Consider the following 6,738-nt stretch of genomic DNA (forward strand, 5'->3'; position numbering starts at 1 on the left):
TGGGAAAAAAAAAAGGATGGGTCACAAGGATAATAGGGTCGACAAATTTTGATTGCCACTTGGAAAAAAGGGGGATGGGTAAGGTCGGGCAATTTAGCCTCCTGTGGCGGAGCGCAAAGGTTCCTACTCCTATCGAATACCACAGTAGGGTTCTTTAACGTGCGAGGAACGTGGCATCTTTCCCAACACGGTGCACCACTATGGTTTGCGGTCAGGTTTTCCGTATTATAGCCTGACAACCCCAGCATGTAACACGCCAGGGGTACCGCATTCCACCACCTGGGGCACACATCCCAGTTGCTATGTGGGCAGAGCGCCTAGCCCCCGGCTAGGTGTCTGAGCACTATTTAGTCGCCTAGCCCCCGGCTAGGTGTCTGAACACTATTTAGTCGTCTTATACGACAAGCTTAGCGCTGCAGCAGGCCTATTCTTTTAACACCCGGACCTGCACGGGGCAGTTTCCATTGTTTAAGGATAAAAATTAAAACAGTATTAGACATAAAAGCTAAAGTAAGTTTGAGTAAACGTAATCGTACATAACTAAACGTCTCGTATACTCAGGCGTTATAAATATTCAATTTTGATAATTAAATAAAATTAAGACATTTCATTGGTAAATAAAGATAATTCATGCTGTTGGAAATTAGTATTTTTTTAAATTTGCAACCAAATGTGATCGATTATTTATTGCCAAATGTAGCATTCCGTGTACCAATCAAAGCATGTGTGCGTTTCTTCTAACATATTGTACAATCTTAGCATTGATTATCTGTTGTTGTACATGCACTTACGAGTTAACCAATTACTAGCAGATTATCGCCCCGTGCAGGTCCGGGTGTCAAACGAATAGGCCTGCAGCAGCGCTAAGCTTGTCGAAAAAGGCGACTAAATAGTGCTCAGGAACCTAGCCGGGGGCTAGGCGCTCTGCCCACAGAGTAACTGGGATGTGTGCCCAGGTGGTGGAATGGGGTACCACAGTGGTGTTACATGCTGGGGTTGTCAGGCTATAATACGGAAAACCTGACCGCAAACCATAGTGGTGCAACGTGTTCGGAAAGATGCCACGTTCCTCGCGCGTTAAAGAACTCTGCTGTGGTATTCGATAGGAGTAGGAACCTGTGCGTTCCGCCATAGGAGGCTAAATTGTCCGACCCTACCCATCACTGCCTTTTTCTAGTGGCAATCCAAATTTGTCGACCCTGTTGCCCTTGTGTCACATTCTATATTCAAGCCTTTTGATGTTTTGTTATAATTCCTCTCTTAGTGTTATTTGTTAATTCTTTTATTTTCATGCTTTACAGATATGGAGCTCTATACTTATATTTTACTGTTTAAGGACACGTATGTCATATTAACATCGATATTACGCAAGACCCTGCGTATTTCTTATTTCATCAGCGTATGCGATGATCAATGATTTATTAACAACGATATAGATAGCCTTTACATCTTTTCCCTGTTGTGTGCAAAAACTCGATAATGACTTAAATGAAATCGACGTATGTTACATAACTCACTGAAATTTACACAACAACATAATATCGGTCAATCACGCCTTGCATAATACATTCTTAGCAGAAAGTACAAGAACGAATTGAGGAGATAATTTCTTGAACTATTTATACTGTAAATTTGTTTGTTTGTTAGGGTTTAAAGCCCGAGCAGCTATATTCAGGCGATGAACATGAAGTGGATGATAAAATGAACATGAAATGATGATGAAATGAAAAGAGGGATGGGACACAAGGATAATAGGGTCGACAAATTTAGATTGCCACTAGAAAAAAGGAGCGATGGGTAGGGTCGAGCAATGTGGCGGAGCGCAAGGGTTCCTACTCCTATCGAATACCAAAGCAGGGTTCGTTAACGTGCGAGGAACGTGGCATCTTTCCCAACACGGTGCAACACTATGTTTGCGGTCAGGTTTTCCGTATTATAGTTGGACAACCCCAGCGTGTAACACGCCAGGGGCACTCCATTCCACCACCTGGGGCACACATCCCAGTTGCTCTATGGTCAGAGTGCGTAGCCCCTGGCTAAGTTTCTGAGCACTATATACTCGCCTTTTACCACAAGCTTAGACCTGCTGCAGGCCTATTCAATTTTCAAATGGCAATCAAAATTTGTCGACCATATTATCTTTGTTGGGGTTTAACGTCCAAGCAGCAATATTTCAGCTATATTCAGGCGATTATCATTCATTCTAAAATTAGAAGAAAACTGAAATACTGCATGAATATAAGTTAAAACGTCGAGAAATCGCGCAACATGTTGGTTCACATCATGAATGTGAAAAAATGTACTTTCTTTAGTCTTGTAAATACACGTGTTGTTAAGTAAAACATACAGGGGGAAAATGTGAAAGAAAAAAAAACGCGCTGATTGGTACAGGGGAAAATGTGAAAGGAAAAAAAAACCCGCTGATTGGTTACGCTTAACCATCGTGTCCAATTTGGAGGAAAAGGAAGTATTCATTTTACAATAACAACATTAGCAGGCCAATCAAACAACTTTATTTTTAATTCACAAAACGCATATAGAAAACACACATGTTCTTTTGTCTGCCGTTTATATCTGTTTAAAGGAAAAAAATAACTTTTTATAACTTTTTGACTTCAAAATATATATATAGAATAAACGGTTTATCGCGTCCTAAAGTATAAAAACCGTTACAGTCTTTCAATACAAAGGAAAGATATTGATACTGGATTGTCATGAGGGAATTTTTTCTTATTTTAATAGCCCCGTGCAGGTCCGGGTGTTAAAAGAATAGGCCTGCAGCAGCGCTAAGCTTGTCGTAAAAGGCGACTAAATAGTGCTCAGAACCCTAGCCGGGGGCTAGGGCGCTCTGCCCACAGAGTAACTGGGATGTGTACCCCTGGCGTGTTACATGCTGGGGTTGTCAGGCTATAATACGGAAAACCATAGTGGTGCACCGTGTTGGGAAAGATGTCACGTTCCTCGCACGTTAAAGAACCCTACTGTGGGAGTAGGAACCATGGGGCTCCGCCACAGGAGGCTAAATTGCCCGACCCTACCCACCTCTCCCTATTTCCAGTGGCAATCAAAATTTGTCGATCCATTGTCCTTGTGTCCCATCCCTTTTTCATTTTATCATCATTTCATGCTCATTTTATCATCAATTTCATGTTCATTGTCTGAATATAGCTGAAATATTGCTGCTCGGACGTTAAACCCCAACAAACAATAGATTAGGAATAAAAACATTCACCTTGACCATAGTTGAGAAAAAACATGTTTACTATTCCCACAGACGGTTATATAACTTACGTTAGAATAAATTGATGTGTTTCTAGGAAGCAAACAAATTTGTATTGATTTTTTTTCACTTGTTTCGAATAAAGCTCATTTATTTTGTACGGAAGCTGTTGTTGTTGTTATATAAATTAAAGTGCAGGGTTATAGATTTTGTTACATGAACGGGGATAGGATGCATAAACATTGTGATCATTAAAAAAGCCATCAAGGATGATTGTGTTGTTGAATTTATTAGTTATTGCCATGTTATTTTACATACAGAAGAATCGATTATGCTATACTCTACAACTGAATATTTCATTCCGTACTCATAGAATTGTAGTTATATAGTAAGTGGTTTTTTTTAAATTTGTTTCAACTTATCATCTGGTAAGTTTGTTTGTTTGTTTGTTGGGGTTTAACGTCCGATGAAAAAAAAAGGATGGGTCACAAGGATAATAGGGTCGACAAATTTTGATTGCCACTGGAAAAAGGGGGATGGGTAAGGTCGGGCAATTTAGCCTCTTGTGGCGGAGCGCAAAGGTTCCTACTCCTATCGAATACCACAGCAGGGTTCTTTAACGTGCGAGGAACATGGCATCTTTCCCAACACGGTGCACCACTATGGTTTGCGGTCAGGTTTTCCGTATTATAGCCTGACAACCCCAGCGTGTAACACGCCAGGGGTACCCCATTCCACCACCTGGGGCACACATCCCAGTTGCTCTGTGGGCAGAGCGCCTAGCCCCCGGCTAGGTTTCTGAGCACTATTTAGTCGCCTTTTACGACAAGCTTAGCGCTGCTGCAGGCCTATTCTTTTAACACTCGGACCTGGACGGGGCCATCTGGTAAGTAAATGAATATGAAAGTTTTAATTCAATTCGACTTTCAAGTCTTTCTTTGTAACAAAGAGTCTTAATTCAGTTTCTAAAATGATGTGGATTTTTTTTTAAATCAACGAATGAACCACATGAATTTGTTCTTTCAACTGACATGTAGAGATAGAATTAAAGGACAAAATCTTTCTATGTTGTAAGGAGCTAAATTCAAACAACAATCAAATGAAATACAACTAATTTCGAGATGTCGATATGCAGTTCATATATTTCTAGGAGAAACATCTCAGCAGCATTTGAATCGAATAAATAGGAAGATCTAAATCGAAAATAATTAATAAGCATGCTTTTATATACTCCGTCCACAAATGACAAAATCATAGGTTCAAGGAAATAAAATCTCCATGTCGTTCAAATGTCTATCCGTTTTGTCATAGGAACAATGATTGATTGATGGGGTTTAACGCCTGAGCAGCAACATTTCAGCTATGTCATATAGGAACAAAAAAAGACATAAGAACACCCTAAAAACATCACACTTAACCACTTTTAATGATTGTTGTTGATATATAAAGCTAATGATACAGGAAAAATCAGTATTGCATGCAAATGATTGGCTTTAGCCCACTTATGGTATTGGACTAGTGTTGATACTGATTTTATTATGTATTGTTCGTTTTATTAAATGCACTTGAAAGTTTAACTTAGTTGCACTTTAATAACATCATTAAATTAGTTGTACATCATCAACATTATTTCAACGTGGTTGCAGATCATTTAAATTTAAGCAGCTTTATAGAGGTATATAAACGATTCCTAATATCTTCTATTCTTTACGACAAAAACATTTTCAAATGAAGGTTGTAGTTTCTACTTACCACATATCTTAATGGAACCACGAAACTTAATCGAGTAATGTTTTCATTTATAGTGTTATACTTTTAAGAGGATTTTTTGTTTCCTTAGCAAATCCAGAAATTCGGAAACGAAGGGTGAGGGAAAAGAGGCACTGACAAGTCGAAAGAAGGAAACGGTCAACTCCAATGAATTCCATCATAAAAAGCGGTCCGCCTATATGTTAAAGAGTAAAACGAAAAATAAAAACAACTGAAAACAATCATATAAGCTGTTTCTGAAGCCTTACTTCACATTTGCATAAATCATCTGAATAGATTAAGAGTATTAATATCTATGGTATATTAGCAAGAAAATGTATAAATGTGATACTGCCATACTGCTCCTCACAACAAAACGTCTCTTTCGTTCATAAAACCATAGTATACCAAATACTTCAGATCATTCACAAACATGCCATAGACTAAGTCTAATACATAAACCATCCCCAAAAATACGATGGCCGTCATATAATAAACTTCGTACTCCGTAGCCCCTTGCATATCCGGGTGTTAAAAGAATAGGTATGCAGCAGCGCTAAGCTTGTCGTAAAAGGCGACTAAATAGTGCTCAGAACCCTAGCCGGGGGCTAGGGCGCTCTGCCCACAGAGTAACTGGGATGCGTGCCCCAGGTGGTGGAATGGGGTACCCCTGGCGTGTTACATGCTGGGGTTGTCAGGCTATAATACGGAAAACCTGACCGTAAGCCATAGTGGTGCACCGTGTTGGGAAAGATGCCACGCTCCTCGCACGTTAAAGAACCCCACTGTGGTATTCTCCCGGAGTAGGAACCATAGGGCTCCGCCACAGGAAGCTAAATTGCCCGACCCTACCCACCTCTCCCTATTTCCAGTGGCAATCAAAATTTGTCGACCCCATTGTCCTTGTATCCCATCCCTCTTTCATTTCATCATCATTTCATGTTCATTTTATCATCAATTTAATGTTCATGGTCTGAATATATCTGAAATATTGCTGCTCGAACGTTAAACCCCAACAAACAAATAAACAAACCACCTGGGGCACACATCCCAGTCTGGGCAGAGCGTCCTAGCCCCGGCTAGGGTTCTGAGCATTATTTAGTCGCCGACAAGAATTTAAACATTAATAGATGCAACTTTTTACATAGAAACTTTGAAGACTTGAAAAGTTGTGTCCAGTGTGTTGATGGAGTGAGCATATTTAAGGACGCAAACATCAAGTTAAATTTCCCTTCCACAAATATATATGATATATACGAACAAAATAATGTCTATATTTTTGTTGTGTCCTCATATAACTAAAGTGTCTCCTTCGAACAACTAAATTTAAGTCATCGAGAATTGTGAAGTGTGTTATCTAGTTTTTGTATAGACAAACTTTTGGTTTGTGTTCAAAACGTATCTTTACAAGTATATATGCTGTTTTGTATGTTTCTTCATATCAACGTGCATCTATTGAATGTGATGCGTTATCAATCACTAATTCAATGAAATAAAAAAAAAAACAATTATATATATATATCACAAATTTCGATATGTTTTATATGCGTTTGAAGGAGAAACCTCTCATCAGCAGCATCAAATTCAAATATATAGGAAGATCTCAATCCAAAAGTATTGTATACAAGACCTACTCAAACTCAATATTATTGAAATAGGAGATCACATATTCATCACTACCATATGCAATACAAGGAATGAAGCCGCACATGATAAGTAATGTGAATGATATATATATAGTTCACATCTAACGGAATTTGTAACAACAC

The sequence above is a fragment of the Perna viridis genome, chromosome 1 (assembly GCF_037379345.1).
Source record: "Perna viridis isolate PV_CMFRI_1.1 ecotype Kerala chromosome 1, ASM3737934v1, whole genome shotgun sequence".
NCBI classification, from domain to species: Eukaryota; Metazoa; Mollusca; class Bivalvia; order Mytilida; family Mytilidae; genus Perna; species Perna viridis.